Source organism: Haemorhous mexicanus, chromosome 14 (assembly GCF_027477595.1).
Source record: "Haemorhous mexicanus isolate bHaeMex1 chromosome 14, bHaeMex1.pri, whole genome shotgun sequence".
Lineage (NCBI taxonomy): Eukaryota > Metazoa > Chordata > Aves > Passeriformes > Fringillidae > Haemorhous > Haemorhous mexicanus.
In genome coordinates this window covers 18,175,944-18,202,260 of record NC_082354.1, presented here as the reverse complement: position 1 = coordinate 18,202,260, position 26,317 = coordinate 18,175,944, and the positions used below count along the sequence as shown (strand labels likewise).

General features: G+C 40.0%; 1 protein-coding gene across 3 annotated transcripts in view; it reads right to left on the bottom strand.

The window, feature by feature from the left end:
- Nucleotides 1–26,001, bottom strand: part of PCDH11X (protocadherin 11 X-linked) — a 429,468-nt gene extending 403,467 nt beyond the window's left edge. For 2 of the 3 annotated variants that reach the window (XM_059859187.1, XM_059859188.1), the window contains exon 1: nt 25,493–26,001. The gene's annotated coding sequence lies outside the window, so the exon portion shown is untranslated. The remainder of the gene's footprint in view (nt 1–25,492) is intronic. The other variant, XM_059859189.1, reaches the window with a different exon arrangement.
- Nucleotides 26,002–26,317: the final 316 nt, after the last annotated feature.

Genomic DNA, 26,317 nt, shown 5'->3' with positions numbered 1-26,317 from the left:
AAACATTCTAAACTCAAAAATATTTTAAATATCAAAACATTTCAAACCAAGCCAAATTCCATCACAGTATAATCCCAAGAAACCAGGTAGCATGGAGATATAACTACTCCAAAAGAACAGTATGCCCATGTATTATATTATTTGTTCTGTACTGATCATCCAGTGACTTGGACAAGACTTCCTTGGCCCCACTTTGACTGGAGCCACTGTTGATTTTGACATTGTCAAAGTGTCACTGTTACAGAATTTCAGATCTTCTATCAGTCAATAACATTTGTACAGCAAAAAATCACTTGTTTAAAAGGCATCAATTCTCTCTAATATTGTGGCACTAAAAGTTTTGCTCCCTAAATGATTTATTTGATGGCAATGGACAAGAACTCTTGCTGCAGTCACTAGTCATGGACAGCATGTGTGTTATTTACCTTAAAACACAGCACCTTGGAAGTGAAATTCTGGGAGTAAATTCTTCTTTATCAGCTTTTTACTTGGTACAGCCAATGGAGTGATCAGTTAGGTGTAATTCTAATATTCTTTCTTGTACACTTCTATCTAGATTCATTTGACTTTGTAACAAGCAGACTCATTACCCATTCTTTCTAGGTCCCAGTGACAGATTCTTACATGATCACTCAGTAATTAATTAACAAAAAGTACCTACACCTCACTGAATTTGGCAAAATATCTCAAGTTATAAGAGTATGCTAATGAAGAGATTCCCATATATTATTTGTTGAGTTATGGCACTCTAGAAGTCTAGTTATAGGTGAAAAACATAATGATAAATGTGATTATTCAGCTATTAAAGATATTTCCAGCATACTTCTTTTTATTATTCACACTTATGAAAAAAATTGTTTTAGCAAGTAGCCAAGCAGAGACCCTGGAATTTGTGAGGACAGACTTCAGCTTAGGAAGGGATTTTTTAGGTGGGGAGATCCTGTGTGAGGAACTCTGAAAAGAGAAGGATCCCAAGAGAGCTGGAAGCCCTGCCAGGGCAATCTTCTGCAAGCACAACACTCCATGTCTGGGAAAATCAGCAGAAATACCAGGAGGCCTTGGCTTCACAGGGAGCTCCTGGCTGAGCTCATCCACACACAGGACATGAGACTGAAGAAAGACAAAGAAATAAACTCTGCCTCAGTCTTTTAGAGAAAGGTCTTTGAGTCTAAAGGTGGGGTTCAAGGAGGGAAGGAACTACCAACGTCCCAGGAGGGAAAAGCTGGGCTCTTTCAGAGGGGCACAGTGGCAGAACAAGGGACAGCCTCAAAAACTGAGATGAGGAAGGTTCTGACTGCAGATTAAGGCCAAACCCCATCAGCTGGGACAATGAAACCTTGAAGGCTTGGAGCAGGTTGTGTGCAGGTTAAGACCTGACTGCACAGAGCCTAAAGCCATCAGATCTGAATTCACTCCTGACATTGCTCTGAGCACAGAGATCGGGACTAGAAACGCCCAGGGTTCCTTCCTATGTGAATTATTCTGATTCCATAAAAATTTAATCACAAGGATACGATACAGGTATAAGTATGAGTTTGATTTTGGAATGCAGTACTCACATTTCTTTAATCTTGTGCCAGGGCAAAGGCAGGAGAAAACCTTCACAGCAATCACATTTGTGTCAGGTCAAAAAGTCTCTGTCAGTTTTTAGTAGGAGCCAAAGATTACCAAAGACAAAAACTTGATGAGCATTTGCATAATTGAAAAGGCAAAAATTTGCTCTGCAGAACTACTTTAAGTAATTTTGCAGTACCAGGCTTATTGGGCATGTTTTTTCCTTCCTGCTAATGAAAATGATTTGAACCATGAAAAGAGGTTCACCTTTAATCCCAAACACTGTGTCAATGGAAGAAAAAAAATGAGAGAGAAACTGTTTTGCACACATTATGGATTCATTAAACTTGTCAGCACCCTTTTAAAACTGGAAAAAATCCTAGAAAATTGGGGAGGGGAAAATTTCTCACATGATGTTAACAGCACTTAATTCCAGTGTATGGATCTCTGTAATTTGACAAAAATATTGTGCAAAGCAGTTGTAACAAAGGGGAATAAGGATCTCTCCTTTAAAGATGGAATTAAGCATGGATCAGACACAAGTATGGTTTTCAAAAAAAGCTCCAAAATCTTGAGCAATGTTCTAAGGAGATATAAATTCAGATTTATTTTTAAGGTTGTACTTGTGTACCATCATGAGTGGTTTATACAGTTTCCCTTGATAAATGTATTAGCACCCCACAATCTCTCATAAATATGTATGCTAATTTAGTTTGTAAAGAGAATAAATGTTGTAAGTAGCATAAATGGGTGTACATTTGTAAATTTAAATATAATTCCGAAGAAACAAAAAAAATCCCACATTTCAACTTTATAGCTGCAAACTTTTTTAAATGGATGGGATATATAAAGGATGCCTTATCTCTAGTCAGAAAATTCCTAATGCTACAGAATGTATAAAGGAGACAGAAAATACACTTTCCCCCAAATCTTTCAGAAATTATAGCCAGTAGGCGGTTGTGCTGTAACTTTAAAAATATGCCCCAACTTTATGACTTTCTGCCTTTACCTTCCAGCAAGGTTTATTTTTGGTTCCTTTCCAACAGAAAAATGGACTCTGAGATTCTCTTCAGGTTTAAAATAATTAGTAAACCCTTAGAATACTCATTATAAATAGATCAAAGCTTCAGCCCAACTTCAATACAAAGGCAAGGCTTTTAGATCAAACTTGAGCTACCACCCATCCCACACACGTCCTGCTGATATCTTACTTCGGGTTCTGTTAAATTATTAACACCAAAATACTGAATGATTCACTATTTAAAGAAAAAAATATAAGAAACTTCATTTATACAACTTTTATGCCAATTATATTTTCTCTTTTCTTCTTTCCTTTTTAATCTGGGCTGCTTTTTCTTTTGCTGTAAAATTCATGGCTTAATCCCTCATTTATAGGTAAAAAAAAGCAACACTAAAAGTAATTAGGAAGTCAAGAAAATGCAAGCAGGAGGCATTAGACATTAAAAGAAAAAGTAAAAATAAAGATATTTGGAATGATTAAATTCTCCTGCTCTGCCAATATTTCTGGAATTCTTGATTCCACACTCCTTGGTGTTCAGTTGCCAGGGCAAATCAGAATTATGGAAATCAGGAAGATGAATGTGCACAGGAGTAACAGACAAGAAAATCTCTAGATGTTACTGCCATCCACAATATCCTGAACACAATATTATATATATACATATATCTATATGTATGTATAACAATATAAAAGAAGCTACTCTGGGAATCTGGATTCTGGAAAGAACTGTTTGGCTTTTTCTAAATCAGAACATTCTCTTCCATGCAGAGCCTGTGGTTAGAATGGAAAACAGGCAATAACTGCTCTGTGTAAAATACTTGGCCAAACCATTCCCAACATACATCAATGCTGAAAATAGCACAAAGAACACAAAAGGAGCAAAATATTTGAATCTTTGTGCCTATAAAATTTAGAGAAAAATGCATTTTGTCAGAATCATGATAATCAACGAAAATTAGCTACAGTTTATAGAAACAGTAGGGAACTGGGAGTTTATAAATCAGCTGACAATTTAAACTGATGGCAGATTGCTTCATGATCTGTGCCACAAACACTCAGCCTTCACACAGGATCTCTGTGCCTCGAGCTCAGCACTGACAAAGCAGAGCAACCCCTTCAGCTGCAAAGTTGCACAAGTTCATGGAGAAAATGTCCTTCCACAGGGCATGTGTATGTGTCACAACACAGGAGCACTCTGCATAAAACTGAACACACTGCCAGTGTCTCATCCCTCATCAACACAAGAGCTATGCTGAAGCACTGGTGCTACCTGAATTCACACCTGTAAATGAATTTCGGGATTTATTAGATGGATTTCAGGCAATTTATGACTTTTGTGTTGCCAGTATGAAAGTAACCAATAAAATCAAACCCCTTTTTTGCCAATGTTTTCCTTGGACTTGGAGATACCTATAGGTAGAAAGGAGAGATTTTGCCCTGAAATGCAAAATAATCTTTAGATTTTTTTTTTCCACTCAGAAACAGTACAAAGAGAAGACCATGAAGAACAATGAAGATTCTTCTAATTGTCCCAGATAAAAAATGCAGCCATTCATGCTCCAGCACTGCCATCCTGATCCTGCCTCTCAGAGCTTTTCCCATTTTACTCCTTCTGAATTCAGCACATAGATTCAAACAGCTGCACAGTGCATAGTGCACAGTATATCACTGTGCAACAGCTCAGACAAAACCAGCAGATCTTTCTTGGGGCTTTTCATCACTACCAGACCAAGATGCCTCTATCAATTCAAGTTTTCTGGTATAATATGTCTGGCAAAATGATGTACCAAATGTTTCCCACAAGTTGGAGAGCAGCACTGAAACTTGGAATAATTTATTCCGTGCTGCTTCCCTAGAAACAGAAGCTGAAGCGAGGTTCTGGGACATTTTGTGGTTGGATGGGTTGAAGCTGAAATGTATTTTAATTTAAATAGGAATGGGAATTTTTGCTGCATCACACACAACAGACCACATTCAGAAAAACTGATAGTTTTAACTCCTTAAATTGAAAAGAAGCCTTAAAAAACAAAGGCTTGCTATCTAAACTGTTACAATTTATTTGGGAAATGTGATACTAATTTTCGCAGATACTCATGCAATAATCTTTTTTTCACACACATATATTTACATTACTATTAGAGATGTCTTTCCTGCAGAAAAAAAAAAAAAATAAAAATTATTCGGCAGCTGAAGCAAAAGTCAACCCAAAAAGTATCTCCTCTGAGACATGAATAACTCATGGATTCTTATCCACCTGTGGCTTTCAAACCAGCTTCACACAAAGCTTTTTGGTCAATTTAAACACAGAAGAGCATAATTGCTCATACCTTCATTAGCATTAACTGACAACTGAAAAGCAAGATACATTATTCCTCGTAAAACTTTGGGAATTTAATCATTCTTCCAGAATGGAAGATTTGTAGGTAAATCTTGCTTGTAATCTTAATGGGAATTCCATGCATAAAAATGTACATGAATATCAAATTCTACGAATACAGATTTTTGGTTTAAAACTTTCTCATCTCCTTTTCTACATGCATGCAAATCAGCCTGGTTAAGCATAAATTGAAAAGGAATTTAGAGAGATTACTTTGGTAAGGCACATAAAAGGATATCCAGGTGATAACACAGAATCAGGCCACACTGTGGGAGTGAGAGATTTCCAAGGCCTGTTCAAGTAACAAATATGATTTTTTTCCTTCCCTCTGCTTTGCTGTTTAAGGAATACAAGATCATAACTCAGTTTGGCTTTCCTGCTCACAGGATTGCACACTGGGAGCCAGTCCCACTGCCTGGAAACGGTCTCCAAACTCCACTTGTAGGATCTCAGCACTCAGCATTCTGTGCTTTTCCTTCCATAATTTCCACAACAAATATTGCCAGTTCATGGCAGTCACACGTTCAAGGAGCAGCTCATTCTGAATTCAGGCAATGGGCTTCTGGAAGTTAATGGCACACCAAGTAACACTAAAGACAGTTTTCATTTAAGTCACTGCAAGTGCACTGGTGGAAAAAGAGCATAAATGAATGAATTTATCAAACTTTGAGCACCAAAATATACATGAAATGACATTACTTCTCCAGGAAAGCTCTCTTCAGGGTGCCAGGCAAGTGGATACACAAATATTTTTATGAACCTTGATTTTTTATTTGCTGTGCTTTGCTTGGTATCATCATTGCTGGATTCTTGTTGATTTTAGGCCAGGTTTGGGATTCAGTTACTGACTGGCATATTTCTTCTAGGCAGCAGCAAAAGCAGCGCTTCATACAAGCCCTTGTAGACAATTTTAGATAATTTCCTTCCTCTATGCTATTTTTGGAAATATATTTCAGGAGCAAACACTGAAAAAAAGTTATTAAACAGCAAATGAATGTTTGTTATGCAAAAAGAATCTACATCATTGTATCCAACAATTTCAAGTCATAACAGCAATGAGGATTTCATGGCAGGTATTCCTGGAGATTAATAGCCAGATTAGTTTTGTTGACTGCTGTAAGCAGCAGTTCCTTTCAGTCTGTCAATAATCCCTGAAACACTTTATCAGCTCGATTGCTGTTGCTGTAATGATATTAATTTTGATTGAAGGCCACTTTGTGCCACCTTCTTGAAGGCCCACAGGTACTGATGGGTAACTGGAGATTCAGGCTTTTCACAGCTTTCCTTATCTGCCATTTAATTTTAACAACCGCTGACTTTTTATGTGCAAGTATGTATCCATAGATCAGAAAAGGCAATTGGAACCATGAATGCAGGCACAACAAAATGTAAACTCAGATTTAAAAGTGATAAAAACACAGGTATTAAAAAGAGTGAAGCTAATGCAGGTGCACTGGCATAGAGCAACACAAACAATGCCAAGTCTCTGTGAATAATTCACATTTTCATTGTGTTAGGTGAGAATCACCTAACAAGAAATGCATGGTATAGCTGTCCTCAAATACATCAGTGCTAAAAACTTGCATCCAGGATTTTAACACCAATAGGACAAAGCAACCTATCACGATGAAAATCAGCTGGAAATCTGAAGTCTTCAGGAGTTTATCAACTCTTTGCTGGCAGGAGAAATTTCTACATTTATCTTCTTGGAAAGGGAAAAATAAAAAATGAAAGTTCTGAGGTGTGTGAGAAAGTTATTTTTTGCAATAAAATCTTATCCCTTTTCCACACTCTTTAAAAGATTAAATGGTTTGTAAGTGCATTTATGGAAAGGACTATATAGTGGGGTGACCTACAAATTCTCTTCCAGTCTTCACATACTCATCTCAGGGGTAAGAGCAGATGTGATAAACAATCCCATCAGTGAGAACTTCACCAGTGTCTAGGAATTTCACCAGTCATGCTCAATCCACACCTAGCTTAGTGCCCATCCTGGTCTGGGCAGCAGGCAGAGAGTCATGGCCACAGAAAAGAATTCTCTGAACCTCCTCAGGTGCATTTCAGCAAGGTGGCTGCATGTTCCCTTTTGCATATTGTGCATTTATTGCATTACATGATTGTAAATACACTGCTCTTTCCTAAATAGTAAATATTGATGGGACATAGATAAGAGTCATGGCTCTAGGATTCGGGAGTCTTGAAAATATTTTAACTTTGGGGGCAAATTCTTGATTAAGGTCCTCAAGGCTTTAATGATCAGATTATGATGACAATTCAGATGTAGATGTAAGATAAGTAATAATAAGAGTTGGATCCTGTGGTACCTACACCTACAGTAGAGTAAGACCCATCAAAGAAACTAATTATCACAAGGGGAAAGCTGAAACTCACGTGCCAGGCATGAAAAAACCCCAAGGCACTGCAGCAGAGTGAGGAAAATACCAGAGATCAGGACACACCATGGTAGAACGACAGAGAATTGCACAGCTTGCAGTATGGATGTGTTTCTTTTTTCATCAGGGTCCAACACTGAGTGCTGCAATCCAACTGAGTTTAACAGCCTTGGAAACACAACAGATAGCTACCAGCACTCTGCTCTGCCCCACGCTGGGCCTTCCTAGGAAGTGGGTGAATCCTTCCCGTTGGAACAGCCCTGGGCAGGGCCACAGTCCAACCTCCTGCACTGATATGTATCAGTACCCAGTTCAGCAGATTGCTTCAGGTTCTGGCCAGTTGGATCTTGGCAACCTCTGGGGACAGAGATTATCCAGAGTTTCTGGACAGCTTGCTTTGCTGTCTTTATGGTGGCAGTGGCAAAGGCACATTCCAGAAGTGAAGAGAAATGAGCAATGAATGACTTACATTCAAGTCTGGGTGTTGTTCTGAACAGTTTCTTGGGTTTTTCCCCTCTTGGGGGGACAAAGACTCATTTACTCTGTTAAACACACACATCTCAGAAGCACACGTGCTGGTGAGGAGGAATTGAGAACAATGATCCCCAAAAAGAATCACCAGTGATTGCACATGCAAGCATTATACTGGTCGCCAGGTAGAACAACAATCTGTATGCATACTTGATATGCAGACACCTTATAAATAGCTAATAAATGATTAAATGAAATTGCTGTTTTCATAATGAATTAGTACAAGATCTGTTGTACATAATGTTTGGAATATTTAAATGGTTTAACATACTCCAGTTATAAGTACTCTGCAGCTGGCTCTTACAACACAGAATCATCACTTAAGTATTTTTAAACTGTTTATATGTTTCATTACAATATTCCAGAACTTGTATATCTTTTTTTTTTTTTTTAATCATTTGTAATTGCTGAGGTCAAATCACAGACCAGTTCTCTGAAAAAAAGGAACCAACAATGGTTCCCTCTTTGGGCAGAACGGAACAGAGCAGAAAAGGGGGCTTGATTTGCATCACACTTGAATATAAACTGCAGCAGCTGCTGCATTTGATCAAGATAAAATTTCTTTCCCCAGATCTCATTCTGGGAAGCAAAATGCCCTTTTTTCGAAATCAGCTGTGAAACTGAGCCTGGTTACATAACATACATTCTTCCCAAGTTTCCAACACGCTGGATTTGCCCAAGGGAGACTTGGATCATGTACAAATTTTGTTCTGAATCTCCAGTAATTCTCCCCCAAATTTCCAGTGCCTATGGAGTTACAAAGTGTTCAGTGCTACACACCAACACTGCAAACACTCGAAGGACAAAGGGAAAAATTTGGCTGCTCCAACATCATTCTTTTCCATTCTGAGGAATCCTTCCATACACATCTGTGTGATTCAGCATCTGAACGTTTGAAAACCTTGCACCAGGCAGCTCTCCTCTCATTCCATGAAAAGAACATCATGGGAGATGGCAATCAACATACATTTTCCATATTTCCTATGGGCTCTATGTTTTGTCCAATCAATCTGTCAGAATGTGCACAGAACACGAGATATTGTGTCCTCTGGAAGTGCATGTCATTTGCTATCTGAATAAACAGGTGAAGAAAAGTGAAACAACCCTGGTGGTGGCAGGTGAGGCAGTATTTCTGTCATCCTCGTAATTGGCACTCTAATCAGAACCGTGAAACCTTTAAACTAAAGAAAAATAAAAGAATAAACTGGCTCTTAACATCAAACTAAAAGCCTTATCTCTACAGAAAAGCTCTGCAACAATGAAAAAAGCATTGCTGGCACTCTGGGGCAGTGTCTGCATACAGCAATGGTTTATACAAGTGCAGACAGAGCAATTTCTAATGAAAGTAAAAGCACAGAGTGAAATGGCCTCTAACCAACTCCATGGGCAGCACCACGTGTGTGGAACATGCAGCGTTCTCTTACAGCGTGCACTGAACCATGGCAAATGTGCATTATTTTACAGAGATACAATTTCACACACAAATTGCCATCACTCTGGTTCCTCAGCCATTATTACAGTGGGACAAGTTTACTCAGGGCTGAGTTGAGTCCCTGTGAATTTTGAACCTGTCTCGCCCTTTCTACAGTTTCATCACATTTTGCCTGAAAATAAGCTGGAAGGGCTGTGTCTCCCATTCTGTTAAACCCTGCATCTCATTTCCCTTCAGCAAATTTCCACACCACTCACAGGACACCATCTATCTTACCCTCCCTTAACTACTTCTGAAAGGAAGACATACTGACAAAAATACATGAATATTCATGAGCTGAATATTGAAGAAACTGTACGTTTCTGACATATTAAAAGCAAGTCCTTTTTCTTGAATTAGTACGCACTGACTTTACAGAAATTAAATTAAATGGGGTAGGTTATTCTAACCTTTCATTAAGACCTTCCTGAAGAAACAGGAGGATTCATACATGATAAACCTGTAAACATGTCAGCCTTTGAACCAGAGCTATGTCGGTATCATTGGGTAGGATTTTATAGAATTTAATCCTCCTAAGGGGAATTCTTACCAAAATAATTTCCCCCTCTGCATTTTATGTAGAGCAAAACATTTCTGCATCCCTGATATAACTTTATAGTAAAAACACAGTAGTTCTCTGTACAAGAATTCTGTACTCCTGTCCTGTGCTTTGGGTAAAGTTTCCCATTTGTACCAAAACACCAAAAAATCCTTTGATGTTGCCATAAGCAGGATGTCAATCAAAGCCAGACTGAATAAAACATCAGCTTCCCCAAAAACTTAGTTGCAAAGAAAGAAAAACTAATTTGACAGCTTCCATGTTCAACAGCTTCTCTGTTCAACATTATTTAACTCTGCACTTCTGCTTTTGCCTCTTAAGCACTCTGCATTAGGAAACATCAATTTCATCTGCACATTTTTGCATTTTCCTTCAGCTCTTGGGTGCTTCTCCGTGAGTATTTAGTGTTTCATCCTGGTTTGTGTTCCCTGATAGCTTGGCAAAACGGCTGAGGCTTTTTGATTTCTTCCTCAGTACTTCAGTGTCTTGCCTCAAAGCCTCTCTTTATTGTGAAGCTCCAATGCCACACTTTCTCTGAACACACTCCCTTCACCCTGGCACTCTGCCTTCGTATTGCAGCATATTCATCTCAGTGCTGTGCAGTTCCAGCCATGCACCTCTACAGCCAAGTCATCACATCCAGGAGATTTCCTCCAAGACTCTGCTCTGGTTCTTTCCCTCTGTACATTTACAAGGCTTAGGGCAGACACAGCTCAGACACTCAACACAGCTCCCAGGTAATGCGACGTACTCTCCTCCATCCCTCCTACCTCTCCAAAATAAATGGGCAAAAAGGAATGAATGAATGAATGAATGAACAATCATCAGCTGCTAACACAGAAAGTTAAAGCACCAAGGTTTGCCCAGCTTGTTCTCTCTCTGTTATTCTGATACATCCAAAACCCCTGGGAAGAAACCACCATGGGAATTCTGCTGCTCCTGGCTGGGTCAGCTGTCCAGTGGTACTGCCACCAGTACTGCTGGTGCAGCACTCCTGTTACTACTGGCATTATTTTATGTCTGTGTGGAGCAATTTCACTCTTCTTCAAACCAAACCATGCAATGTTCTTCTGTGCTTTCAGACAGAGGACACTAACAGGGGAGTGACATCAGGCTTCATTTCTTTCACAGCACATCTGAGGCCAACGTGTCTCAGTGATCAGTGCTTGAAAGAAACAGTCACATAGAATCCCACACTTCGACAGAACAACTCTTCCTGGGGCAGGAAATGATTGTTGCATGAAAAAAATATACTATTAAAGACTAATTAATCAATTTTTTTTTTCAAAGTTGGCCACTTCACTGAGCATTCATGGAACAGTTAATACATTAGACATTCTCAAAGCAAAGCAAGCATCTCCTAAACACTGAAAATATTTTTTCATTAAATGCACCGAGTTGAATTTTTATATGTGTCTGAAAAAGGAGATACTGTAGCTTTGAGTGGCATATGCTAGATACAATCCATGTTTTTTATAAGTCACTGCAGCTCAAAAGACATCAATCAAGATGTGCAGATTTATATAGCTGCAAGAAAGCCTTACACATATATGAAAGTTTACACGAGATACTGTAAATATATTCAGCTCTCTTAACACTGTATTTATTTTTGTAGGGAAATTTTTTTTTTTTTTTTTTTTTTGATTCCAAGATTCCTTCCTATAAATAATTCTTTAAAAAAACAATGACAGGTTTGGGTCCAGTTTTTCCCCTCATCTCAGTGATCCATTTGTTAGAGTTCCACCAGTAAATCACTGGTCAGTGAGATGAAAGAATCACATCAAGTCCCCATCACAAGCTGTCCAACTTTTAAAGCTTATCTTTGGTAAGTGCTGGGCAAGAGAAGGAAGAAAAATACAACAAGCATTGAAGAACATTCTCATTATGGCCCTCATGGTGTCCTGAAAGCAGCGGGGTTTGCAGATAATGGCAACATGCAGCTATTTACAACTTGTTAACCTTAATGCTGGGCTTGGAGAGCCAAACTGTCTGTGCACTAGCTGGCATCTTTCCTAAAATCTTGCAAGCCTTTGTGAAGCAAATAGTTCTAGGAGTGCAAATCATCTTTTGGCACCTCGAGCTTTACTAGCAAGAAACGTTCCTTTTAGGGCCCATGTCTGTGGAAAAGTAGGAGTCAGTGGGAGACAGACAGGCACAGAAAGGTGGCAGTGGAAAATGAAAATTGGCAAAATGCTTTCCAGCCATGTAGAGAAATGACAGTCCACAAGTAAATTCTTGCAAAAAGAAATGTAAAGAAGATAAGATCTAACTGATATTTAAGATATACCCAAACACAATGTCAGTACAAAACACGTCACAAGGCTTCTTCATTAACCTCCCACCAACAGGCTGCATCACAAAAATGATTCTGCATGAAAGAGTGCATTCCTTTACATTTTGTGATATTTCAGTCTTAAGCAAGAGCAGACCTGAAGTCTTTGTTCTTGTCTTGATTTGCCTTTCTGGTCAGCCACGCTGTGACAAATGCCATGGCTCAAGTGGGTTCTGCACATGTGCCAGGTCAGAGATGGATTTTTATTGGGTCTGCCTCATGAAGAAGCTTGCCCAAAACATGAAAGTTTAACATCCAGCTTAGACCAAGGTCATAAATCATGCCCTTTTATGGCCACAGCATGTCCATCTATACACATATGCCCACATAGGTTTTCAACAGAGAAAAAAAAGAATGAAATAAAACGCACATACACACATCTTGAATAAAACTGCTCAGCAGCAGATAATCTTGACAAAATATTAAGAAAATTCAGCAGAAGCATCAATCCTCTTGGTGTGATGGAGATTTTACTTTGGAGCCCTGATTATTTCCAGTGTGACAATAAACTCAGATTGGCAGTCATGCACTAAAGTGGTAAGATGATGTTGTGAATGGCAGTGTCAGCTGAAATACACCCTGTTCATCATGATGAGGCTCTGTGAATACAGCAGTGTGTTATGCATATTATTTGCAGAGGGGGTGACCTCTTGGAAAGCTGAGTGACTGTGAATCCACTGGTGTTGTGTTCAACAGATGTGGGTGGGACACAGTTCACGTTTCCTTATTCTCCAGGTTTTCAGAGCATTTGTGCTTCATCGAGGAGCTACATCAACCAAACAAAACCAATGCCAGAATTCACCCCAACTACAACAAAGCTGTCCTTCCCATTCTTTTCCTGGAGTTTTCTGAAGAAACAGGAAATATTTGGCTACAAAACATCTTCAGCAGAATCTTAGGTGACCAATTAAAATTTTTCAAGGATCAAATTTTTTGACAAATAAGTTTAGAAATACTTATCTGCCTTTTATCTTTTAGTGGTATATTCAAAACCATTCCCTTTATTGCACCTGTAATACTCTGGATAAGAAAAAATGATGAAGCAGTTTAGTCACAAATGATGAGTTTTTAACAGCATTGCTGCTGGGTCAGTCAAGCTCGAGCGAGTAGTCAAGGGGATGGAGTGCCTTGTGGAAAGGCAAACCTTTACCCAGGCCTCTGCTGTCACTTGTCAATTTACCAAAAACTGTAACTCATCAGAGGATTGAGGTGTTGATTTTTTTTTATTTTTCCTTTTTTTTAAATTTATTTATCTAATCGATAAACCTTTTATTAATTCATTTTTATTTCATTTAGGAAATCAGAACACAAGATCCTCCAAATTAATTATATGAGCAGGAAGGGTTTTTTTCTGGCACTTCACTGCTTTTTGTAATCTAGAAATGAAGGAAACATTTATCTCAGGCTTCTTCCCTTCAAATGTAGTCTCACCTAAAAAATTCTCCAAACAGTGAGCCTGGTTCTGATTTTGCAAACAGACTTACTTTAATCTTATTTTGTATTTCATTGCACAATGCAGCAACACAGATCATTTAAAGAGAAACAGCTTTTTGGTTTGTAAATCATCTTCAGGGCTTCTGCTTCAGAAGAAGTGTGCAGATCACTCACATTCATCTTCCCTTTAATGACTGCTCCCAGTAGAATGTTTACAGCTTTTTTAACCTGTAAATCTGATGACTCTCTCAAGAGATTCATTAAAAACTTGAACAGGATTTTCTTCTCCTACAACAAACAATACTCTGATAACACTTTCTAATAATGAACACATTCCAAGGGAAATTGAAAATCCGTGATTTCCCTGTGGTTATAGAGCCCATACATGGTATCTTTGATGGTAACTATACATTAAATTACACTCTCTTGCCTAGATATGCTTGAAATTATGGATATTTGAATTTTTTTTTAGGGTAATTCAAATCAGGGGAGGATCAGAACAACTATCTGTGTTTTGAATTTCTGGGCACCATCTTTTATTTGCATAACTTTTACTGCAGTTGCACCAATGCAAAACAAAACAGAAACAGTCCATATATATGTACCTCACCCAGAACATTTAATACAAAGTTTCTACAATGAGCACTTGCAATGTGTTAACTAAGAGAGTGTGGACTGGGACTGGAGTGGTGTAAGAGCTCACTTTGGACCCAAAGCTGACCATGGACAGCTCTGTGTCCTATTCCTGACCATCAGACAAGGAGCAGCTTTTGCTGAATTACCATCAGTTTATTCTGGTTCACCAGGGCATTTCAGTTCTAAATCTTTATCTCATAAGATAGCCCATCTCTAAATACAAGATGGAATAAAATAATTGGTAAATGTTCCCAGTCGGCGGCAAAAATAGAAACCGAAATGATAAAGAGTAACTGAAAACCAGTTCATCCCCTCCTCCACACAGGGAAAAAATGGGAAAAAATTATTTTCTGCTGGAGATGACTAATTATATTGACATTTTTTATATTCAGCACCATCAGGGTTGATTGTCTCAAAGCAAGCCTCAGCCCCACGTTAAAGTACACTCTAAAAAGCAGAGGGCACGGTGCAGATCTCCTGCTACGGCTCAGGTTTTCCCTAAAGAATATTCTGCATATTTAGGAGGTTCTACAACATTTTGTAGATCAACACTTTATTATTAAATTTTCTAGTAATGGAAAAGCAGTCCCTACATAAAGTACCTCCTGGAACTCAGGGAAACTTTGATTTAGCTTCTTGGCCTACCAAAGATTTCCCTGTACGCCATCTGCTCTTTTCATTTATTTAAAATCCACATCTGCAGGGTTCTGAAAATATCAGGCTGAGAGTGTCTAATGGTATAAATGCAATACAGCCTTTACCACACGTTCATTAAGATAAACAAATAATTAGGATAAGCAGCTTTCATCAATGGAATCTGAAGGAAACAGTCCAGAATTGTGGAACAACTATGCTGAATGTCCAACCAACTGCATGCAGCAGACATTTATGGAAATATTTAGTAACACCCAAGTATTTTTTAAGGGAAAATGTTTTTTTGCAGACAGCAGAAACAAAATGGTACAGCAAGAGTCAAGGATGAAAAATACTGAATGAGTACTTGCAGTATTCTGCTGAGCTTTCAGTGAAAATTGGCCCAAATAAACCAACACAAAGCCACGGAAGTAATTTTTAATCTAAATTTCAGCTAAATTTAGAATAGGCAGTATTATGATCCTTTTAGATGTACCAAAAAAAAAAAAAAACAAAACCAATGACATCATGTTAGACAGACAGGATGGGAAGTAAGTGAAAGTACAAGAAATGAAGCTTAAACAACAAAAATCATGGAATGCTTGTTTACATTCATGCACCTTCATCGTTGCTTTCCAGCGAACAATTTTGTTTGACTGCCTGTTTTGACAAATAATTCAATGATAAAACAACAAATAAAACCATAAATATCGTTCTTAGAGAATTTGTATGATCCTCGGTCTCATTTGTAGGAATCTTTTATTATATTTAACCAAAGGACTTTAATTTCTGCCCACAAAAGCATTGTCTATTCTCAAACTGATTTTATTCTCATATCCTCACAGTCACACACTGTTAAGTCCCTCTCTAGAAACTGCATTTCTTGCATTTTTCTGTAGGGAATCTGCCAATCAACCTCCAGTCACTCTTGTAGTCAAGAGCAATAAACCATCAACATGAAGCATCAGCAGAACACTCTTCACAAATACAAACAAAATTACACTCCAGCTAATGTGTCCACCCCAGAAAACCCTCAGGAAAAACTGAATTAACAAGTTTGTCTTACAGCTCTGAATGTCAACTAACTTCAGTTTTGTAGGGCTAAGGGAAAAGAAGCAGTCTCAGGTTCTCTTGCCCTCAGCTCTGTTAATAAAGCTGAGGCTTCTGCTTTCCAGTTGGCCTTTAAAGAAGAACAAAAACGAACAGCAGGGTTTCCTTGGAAAGAGAAAGGAAACCAAAAAGAATTTTATAGATCAAAAGCAGTGCTTCAACCTATATTCAGAAGGGCCCTGCACAAAGTGAAGAGATGACTTGTTGAAGGCAGCCTTGTCTCTATAACCTCAGCTGAAGGAGGCCTCCAAAATTACACCAAATAGCACATTGTGAGTCAGGAATAGCAACCAGTGCTGAGATCCAACCCAAAAATAACAGCTCTCTGCTCACTAGCTGGTTCCTCTTCCTGTCCTGCCCCTCTCCTCTCCACCACCTGAACAACCAGAACAGCAAGGACAGAGCAAGCTCCTGAATTTGAGCGAAAAATCACAGTTGAGACAAGGCAAAAAGCAGTGACCTACATAGAGGAGTCCATGTCTTTTTATAGAACCACAGGGAAGTTCAGACTGGAAGACCTCTAGAGAATCTGTCTAGCCAAACCTGCTCCGAGCTTCTGAGTTACATCAGGCTGCTCAGGGCCTTGGGTCAAGCTTTGAACATTTCCAAGGATACTTCTGTATATTAAGTGAACATTTTTGTAGGGAGCAAAAAGGAGAATCTGCTTCAAGTATTTCTTTTGGTTTACTACCAAGATTACTCAATGTGCTTGCAGCACTTCCAATCACCAGGAAACTCAGTGAATAGAGTTTTTACATTCAGGAAACATAAAATGGCAAAGGATCTAGTGCAAATTAGCATGTAGAACTCAGCCTAAAATCACACTCATATCAAGGACAGCAGGAAACTCTTCATTTTGATGGAAATATGGGACTCCAAACAGGGCTCCCATTTCCAGAGTCCTTCCCAAAACTGAGTAGGACCTTCAAAAGCTGAGAAAGAAAGCAGCTGTTGCCAACCCACAAAGGATTTGACATTTCTCCCTCCAAAACTGTTGTGGCTGAGGTTGTAAAAACTGCATCAGTCAGAGAGTATCAAAAAAGAAAAGGAAAGGAGGAAAATCTGCCATAAATGAGGCTCACAAAATGATGGCTATCATCCTAAAACTGGTCTTATGCATCACAAAACAGTCTGTTAAAAACGTTAATTCCCTCAGCCCTCAGACTGAGAAATATCTGAGCACAACTAACTTTTGTGAGGCTCATCAACAGGTATTTTACTACCATAGTAACGCACTGAAGCTGTTTCCAAAAGCATCTTGAAATTTCATCATTTCCACTTCACTTCCCTTAGAGGTTTCCAAAAGACCTATTTGTAGTGCCAGGGTTTTACATAAGTTTCATATGTACATGTAACCACCTACACAGCAGTTAAAGAGGTGTCCTGACCAAGTTCTCCCTTTAATCACTGGAGCATCCCAAATTTTTAGAAAGCAATTTCTGTTGGCTGCTTAGTATCTCCATCAACCAGTGTCTCGCAGTTCAGCAGATCAGCAAAGTCATTTCTGCTTCAGTAATGACTGAATCAAGACACAGATCCAATACTCTGAAGTGACTGCATTTCCAGAATTCAGTTAATCCTGCAGTAGCCACACTACCACCTGCCAGCCTCTTCTAAATCACTTACTCTAAACCCTTTTACAACTATTCCTTTCAATGTTTTTTTTTTAGTATTTATAATACAATAGAGCCTAAAAGTACTGTACCAGAAAAATGAATTACATGTGAGGAACTGAGACTCTCCACATTTTTTGCAGAGGCATGTTGCACAATTTTGGATCAGACATTACTTTTGAAATGCTCTTTTCTTGTTAAGTGCACTACAACAAAAGCACAAACACTGACATTAAGGGGACTCATAGCAAATGGCATTTTAATGGAGCCAGATAAAGTTTTCATCAAACTTAACAGGCAAATATTCTGGGGTTTATGTCTTCCCACTGATGCTGAACAATGACCAAAGCCCGAAACCTGCAAGATAAAAAATAGCAAAAGGAAGAAGCTACGGGACAGCTGACCCAGCATATGATGTTAAGCAGCCCCAAAGAGCAATAACACTTGCTTAATTAAGATTTATTTTTGTATTTTAAAAGTTCCCTACCCAGTGATTCCTAAGAGCACTACTCAATCACGGAATTGGAGTCAAACTCCATTCATATTGTCAGGAACCTCCTACTCAATGTGAGCTGTGGAAGGCAATACAATCACAAAAATACTGTCCTAGCATAAAAAAATTACCAGCACATTTACCTTATTCTTCAACATAATGGGTAATACAATGGATTTCAGATTTAACCCACTATTCTACAAGAAATCTATGATTTTATGAATAAAAGTAAATTATTTTCATCATAAATTCAGGTAAATTTCAGCCAGTTCTTTTCCTGTTTATAAACTTCTTTCAGTGTTTTAACTTCTGTTTGCTGTCTAATTTTAGATTAATAGAAAGTAGAGAGAATCTTTTTTTTGTGTATTTTTTGTTTAGTGTGATTATCCTATATATAACCATGTCTTTTTCCAGTGCTGAGGGTTCCACTGCGTTACCTGGACTGACTGGTTGGTGCTTAACCATTTGATGAGCCACAAAACACAGAATGTTAAATAAGAAATAATTGGCCCTCAACCATCAAAACATCAACTTTTCAGCTTCAAATAAGAAATTTATTTCAAAGACAGTTGAGTCAAATTTAGAAGGTGAGAAAGAGCGAGCAGGAGTAAACTCAATTTACCTTGTTTTCAGGGATGGAAGAAAGCAGGGATTTTTAAGTGGTTCCATTAAAACACTCAAAACTCCGCAGAGAGCCCCTGGTGTTCAGGCACCAGGGACCTCTCCCTCCTGCACACAAGCTCAGGTTGCTCAGAGCCGCCGATGGCTCAGCCCAGACACAGCCAGAAGGGCTCACTGCTCACAGGGCTGCCTGCCCTCAGCACATCCCACCTCATTCCTCAGCTACAACACAACAGCTTCTGACCACAGACACAAGTGAGACATTTCTTTGAAAGCATTCAAGTCTTTGATTTCTGACTTTTTTAAAGTGGTCAACTTTTTTCTTTTTTTTTTTTTTTTTTTTTAATGATATGCCAAGTGTCTTTTTTCTCACCCTTTCTAGCTTGAAACACCTCCAGTTAATGTTCTGTGAACTGATCTCAAACATACTTTGCATTCTGCTTTAGGGTACTCCCAGTTCATGAAAATGTTTTTTTTCTCTATGTGGATAAATCTAAACTGTGTAAGATACAACCTGATATTTGAATGAGCATGTTGTCAAAAAACAAATAACTGTAACTGATGGCCAGCAATTCTGTAACTGTTTAAAGAGGGGTTTTAAAGGAGTTTCTTGCTAAGAAAGTGTGGTTCATGGAGCTCTCCTAGATATATTTAAAGGGTTTATATATGGGTGGGGGAATACATAAATACAAAAAATGTCATGATAGTTCTACTTTTCTAGTCATCATTATTCCAGATTGATTACATACAATACACTTATTTCCCAGAATGAAAGGACCCTTCTGTAACTTTCACTCCTCAGGTTTCACTAATGCCATAAACAATTGCACATGTAGAAGTGTATGGTTTTTTTTTTCCCCTGAAGTTTCTGGTGGAATCATAGCAGATAAAGAAGTAATAACTGCCAATTGAGCTTCCCCTTGGTCAGAGGACGAGACCTCTGTAACAAGATAGGAGAGCAAAACTCTTGATTTACTTTATATATCACATTTTCTTCAATAAGTCATTAAATTACAGGTCTCCTGAACACGAATTTTCAACAGAGATCTCTGGATGCACACTCAGCTGACAAGCTCTGCACTGATCTCCTGGAGTACAGTCCTAATTACCAGAAACTATTTCAAAACTCTTCACTGGAATCCATTCCTTCTGGAAAGCCTTCTGGAAAGTGAGGACAAGGTAGGAAGATGAACAGAAAACGAATTTTGCGTATTCTTTTCCCAATTTCCATCCCCAAAATTATTACCGTGTTGCACTGCACTCCTGATTTTGATTTACAACACATTGCCACGTACATTTTCCAAGGGTCAATTAAATGGCTGACAGAGTGAAGCCATTACTCCCTTTAATGATAGCTTTAGTTTCATCCCTGGATCCTACATATATTTATAAATTACTGACAGCAGCTATAATCTAAACAAACTACTACTCTGAGGCCCTAAATCATTTGAGTTCAGAGTTACGTATGTATGTTACAGTTCTCTAAAAGTCACCACTCAATGGAATTTCCAACCACTAGAGTTCCTCTGCACTTTTCTTTAGGGAATGCTATGGCACTCTCTTTGGCTATTTAACAAGTCTTGGTCTTTCATCAGAAACATCCCACAAGTCCTAGGAAAATCTCTTTCCAGCTTGTGAATCCAACCTGCACCTTGACATGATGCCTCCTGCTGAAGCTATGCTCCATTTCAGGGAGAAAAATACCATCACACCCATGGAAAACCAAAGATCCTGGTAGCTGTGTGCCTGTCAGGACACACAGCTCCACACCCGTCAGGAGACAGGAAGATACAAACTTTTATAACTGCAAAAGCAATCACAGAACCTGCACAAATGACTAAAGATGGTTTAAATGATTCCTTCCATTAGCAGAGATGAAACTCAATCATGAAACCTCCTTTGTCAGGAGGATTATTTAAAAAAAGTGACCTACTGAAATCTGAGTTTCAGGCTGGAGGGAGACAGTGGCTTTTTTATAACTGTTCCCTATGCTCCATTTGATGCAGTTCAGTCATCCCCCAAGCATTTCATACCTTCCTTGGGGTGGGCATGCCTGCGTCTTGTGCCAGGGACTACAGCTGGAAACATGAGTGCATGTGGCTGCAGTGTGCCCACGTGTGAGAGCACGTATCCAGCAGATCATACATTTCCATACATAAACATTTATTTATTTAACAAGATGGCACAGTTGGTTAAATGAAATATGCTGTGCATAAGCATTATAAACTTATACTTGGTTTTTTCCCCTTCAGCATGTATTTCCTGCTACTTCAGTAGACAGCATCGAGCGTGCATAATTACTAATTAAATTCCTACAACAATAATAAAACTATGTCCTTAAGGATGTAACAGATAAACACTGATATGCAAACAGACTACATCACCGGTGACATCTTATTTCTAGACCGGCTTGGAGGAAGAAAATCTTCCCCACAACAACCAAATCACATCAAAGTAGAACACAAGGCAAGATGTTCCCTTGGCAGGAAGACAGAGCAGAAGTTTCTGAGCAAGGGAACTGCCACATTAAACCCCCCAGCAATGGCTTTTAAAGACAGTGGGCACCTCTGCTTGTAATTTCACTATTGAATTTGGAAGTCTCCAGTGAATTCATCATTAATCTGTCTCTCTAACAACGCATTTGGCTCTTTGATGATGTGGTTACTTAGGTTCCCTTTGCAACTTAAATTAAAGAAAACAACCATCATTTAAAAAGAGCTTCCTTGAAAAGGTAGTAAAGCATTTGCTGCTAAACTGCTGAGTTCTGCCACCCCTGCAAGCAAAACTGCTCCACAGCAATGCTTTCAATACCACATGGACATGCAGAACTCCTGAAGGACTGGCAGAAGTTAAAGTATATTCATAATGTAAGGCAAAAAAGCAGTTATGGAAGGCTCTGCTCCACTCGGGATTTTTTCACAGATTGCAAGAAGATTTGGCTCAGGCCATGTTGGATCAGGAAGGCTAAATCTTGCACAATCTATGGGAAATCATATATTTTTGAAGTGTGTCAGAAATAATTTCCAACAGGATTTCATCAAAGACAATGACAACAGACTTCAAAGGAAAAGAATACTTAATTGTGACACAGTTTCTTACTTACTGTTAAAACTACCATGATTTGATTGTGTCCACAGATTAAATCCCACAGTGTTCTTCATCTGTATTTTAATTTTCACATTAACTTCTCCTGACATCACACTACCCTCCTGTGTATCTGTAAGGAGGATGAGTTTTCAAAGACCCAAGACATATTTGGTCACTGCTACTTCACAAAAGAAAGACAACTGCCACAAATTTCCTCAGCAAACTCTTTGCAGAAAGAGGTAATTGGGACAGAAGAATATTAATCTCCCTTAAGAATTTTTATGTAAATGGCAAACAATACTCGTTTATTTCATCCAGTCCAAAATACTTGGAATACAGGAAGCTGCATCTTGAACACTGGCATTACACAGCATGAACAACTGCACTCCTGGATCCACTTGTATTTGTAATCCCAGGAAAAGGCTTTGGGATGCTTTAGACAAAAGGGCTCTGCCGTTGTCCCCGCTGGCAGTCAGCTGAAGGGAAGCAGGATTACCGGGCTGGCTGTTTCAGGTGAGCAACCTGGCAAGTGAGAGCTAGCAGCAGCATCCCCCAAAGGCTTCCAACACCTGGGTCAGACAAGCAGCACTATTCAAAAGTGAAAGGTTCTCTTTGGCTCATTGAAAGGAAAACTTCATGGGTTACAATGCAAGGTTTGGGGTTTATTGTTCTTGCAACTTAACCCTCCAAAGAACTACCTGGATGACTGCCAAAGGCATCAGTTCTGACAGGGTGTGAAACTGAACTGAGATCTGACTAATTCCTGCTTGGAGCCAGTGCTGTCCTCCTTCAAAAACGTCCTATTGAGTGTTTAACAACCGCAGGGTCCTTTCAAATTCAGGTAGAAACACTCACCTGGATCCAAAAGGGCCTTTTGAAAGGTTTTCCAGGTTTTCTTCCTCTTTTAACCTCTCAATTTTTCATACAGGTGTTGTTTCCTGCTAAGCTTTCCATAAACTCAACAGTACCAAATGCTATTGGACTTCATTGTTTTGGATATCTGTTTTTTCTTTTGACTGTATGAATGTTCCAATTTAAGCTTGGAGCCAGTCCCTAAAACCAGCTATTAAATTCCTAAGCAAATGGGTGTTTTAATGGAAAGGCTGACACACTCCTAACTGTGGGAGCGTGAATGGCTCCACTGTGAGATTACTCAAGTCCACCTAGAATACAAATGCAATACAGGACCACAGGTTCAGATCTTTGATCTCTTTTTTTTGCAGAGGCTGTGATGTATAAAGCCAATTCCACTGTGCAGACAGTACTACACTGAATATAAATTATCCTTTAACTATAGAGAGGCTCACATTTAAAAAAATGCTTCAAGAATGAACAATGCAGCCATGAAGTAGAGTTCTTCTCTAGCAAAAATACACACCAAGATCTGCATGGATAACCATGGTTTCAAAGGACAAAATTTCTTCCACAGCTGTTATTTGATAAAAAATAGAGTAAAATCTGGAGTATTGGACATACAGAAGTACAGTTGGAGCACACTCTTTCCATTAAAAAAGCAAGCTAGGAATACTTGCTTTATTGCCCAGATTAAGCATCATTCCCCTAAGAGGCATAAAAAAATGATTTTAAAATGTGGAAACCAACAGTCTCTACTGAATATGGCTTGAAATTTAAACATGCCTTTTCCAGATACCTCTTTAGAGAAAGAACCTTCTGCCTACTGAGCTAACACTAAGCTCCCTGGAGTTAAGCCATGAATATTCTAAACCTATCTCTTACAATCCACAAAAAGTTGCCTTTTGCCAAAATAAAATGCTTAAGAGGAATTCAACATGCTTATACTGCTTTTCTTCATTTTATTTAAAATAAGTGTTTCCGTCTCAACTTTATGCCAAAAACAGAGCAAGAGAGAGACTGAGTTCTGGAGATGTTACCTGAGATTCTGTACACAAATGGGAAAACAAATTCCTTCTGAGAACATCAGCTCTTCAGGGTCGGTTTGCAAATTAGCATTTAACCAACTCTTTTGCAGTTACAGATAGGGACTGTTGAGGATTCTTACAGGAATTTCTCTGCTGTTTATGTCAGTTTCTTAGGTGGTGCCCAGCCATGGTGCATCCGCGCTCTGGGATGTTTCTCCGCACGCCAACTTTGTTTGTGTGTGTGGGAATGTGAGTAAATAAATAAATAAATAAATATCTTTGTTCCTTATCTTACCTCTTTTGACCTGTGCAATCTGGCAGATCAAAGCTACTTCCACTGCAGACAAGCAAAAAGTTACAATTTATCTTTCACTTAATCTTTTTGTTGTCTTTAGGCTTCCTTTCAGTAGGGCTTGAAGAAGGTGCTCTTTGTGGCTCAGTTCCCTACGCCAGAATACAACTGAGCACAAAAAGAATGCAAGGGTGAGCTGATAGTATCTACTGTCCTCAGCTCTGCTTTGGTTCAATAAACTTGAACATCTCTTCTTCCCTCCTCTGCCGATTGAGATAAACAGCAACAATTACTCAAAATGTATTATCAACTCAAGCTCAAAAAGGCAGGATCAGCTGAGCCGACTGCATCTCTCCCAACCTCAGTTTCCTTCAGTGTCCGAGAAGGGCAAATAGGTCCCTGCTTGCCTCTTGCCATGGACCTCGCAGCTACTTTACAGGCAACTACACCCAGGCTGCAAAAGGAGAGTAAAGAGATAAATCCTTTGCCTTCCACATTGCCAGCAAGGCTTCTGCCTGCAGCCAGCAGGCTGCAAGATCTGCACCACGGTGGCAAAAGTCACAAACCATCCTTCCCTTCCCCAATGATCACATTCTATCCTTGTCTTTCTGTATTCTGCTCTCTCCTTGCCTTTCTGCGGTCTCCATAGCTGAAACCAAGAATTCACTGGGCATCACTGCAATGCCTCTACCCAATTCTAACTGTATCCAGAGCCTGAGTCAATTAAAACACATTTCAGCTTCATCTGGTTTTCATCCCATTCCAGTACTCCACATACACAGCAACTTTAAGCTCACAGACATCCCTTCATGGTTCAAGACAATCCTTCAATCAAAGAACTTCATTTACAATCCAGCATAGTTTTTGCTTTCTCTGCTCTCTACAGCAGCCTGGCATTTTGATGCAATCCTCATTTAATGCAATCTCCATTACAGGATTATGATCACATCAATAAAATGTTCCATATGGGGTTTTTTGTTTTATTTTTTTTCGCATCCCTCACCCCCTCTCATTAATAGTAGGCACTATATCTGCAAAAAACAACAAATCAAACAGGCTGATGGGATGCTCTAGGGAGGTAGCGGGGGGTACACATTCAACAAAATGCAGCAGCCAATGCAAACTGCCCATCGGAGACTGAGCCCGTGGATCTCCTCATTCCTGAGCTAGGCGAGTTGCTCACTGTCCGCGCCGTGAGCACACATCCTCGCCGTGCTGTGCTACCAGACTAAAAATAAATACAGCTTTTGCAATCACTTGTGAGCTCCGTGCACTTTTCACAGGAGCAGACTTTCATTTTACTTGATCGGTTGCAGCCTATCCATCCTGCTCTGGATGAGCCGCTGAGGCTCTGCTTCCATGGGGGGGGGGGGGGGGGGGGGGGAGGGATGCTGGACAAAAGATATCACATAAAAGCATACAAAAATCCCCCTTTTCCCCAAGCCCCCTTCTTACCTTAAGTGCCTTCTCTGCACAAGATGCCAATCTACATGGGCTCCTCAGCACATCATCAAGGCGTTCAGAGTAGCGAAGGCTGCCCCACTGCATGGAAGTTAGACCGCTTTGCAATAGCAAATCCTCGATCCAAAGCACCAGCCGCTTCTTCCCATGCAGTGTGCCGAGCGCGAATCACACACGACTTCCACATAGGGAATAAAATTGTAAAAGAAACGGGGAGGGGGGAAAAAAGGTATCCTAACTTTTAGGTAGCCTGAGTTTGTTTTATTTCTGTTGGATTTAGTCAATTATCTGCTTTTGCAGCCGCGAGACGACGGAAAGGCAATCGCGCTCTGGAAGCCCAGCACCAGTCCGCAGAGGTCCGGCCGCGTAACCCAAGTTGCGCGGAGAGACTCTGAACTCGGTGCGGCTCCGCAGCGCAGCCCGGCAGCCCTTCCCTCGCCGGGCGATTGCGGACACCGGAGCGCCGGGTCCCCCCGCGGGGCAGCCCCCGCCGCTGGGCGCTCGCCCGGCCCCGGCGTGGCTGTCCCGGTGCTGGCCCGGCTGGCCCTGGGGGCGCGGGCTGCGCTGCCGGCGGCGCCCCGGAGCCCGCGCTGTCCCGGCGGCGGCGGCAGCGGCTCCGGCTCGGCTCTGCCGCGGCCGCCCGCGCCCCGCTCTGCCGCTGCCAGCCGGCCCTCCCCGCGGCTGACATCAGCGCCAGGAGGAGGAGCGACGCCGGGGACGCGAATAGCCGGGCCGAGGGGGGTTCCCCCTCCCGGAGCCGCCCTGCTCTCTCCTCTCGGAGAATCCCCCGAAAGCGGCGGCGTGGCCGCTCCGCCGCCT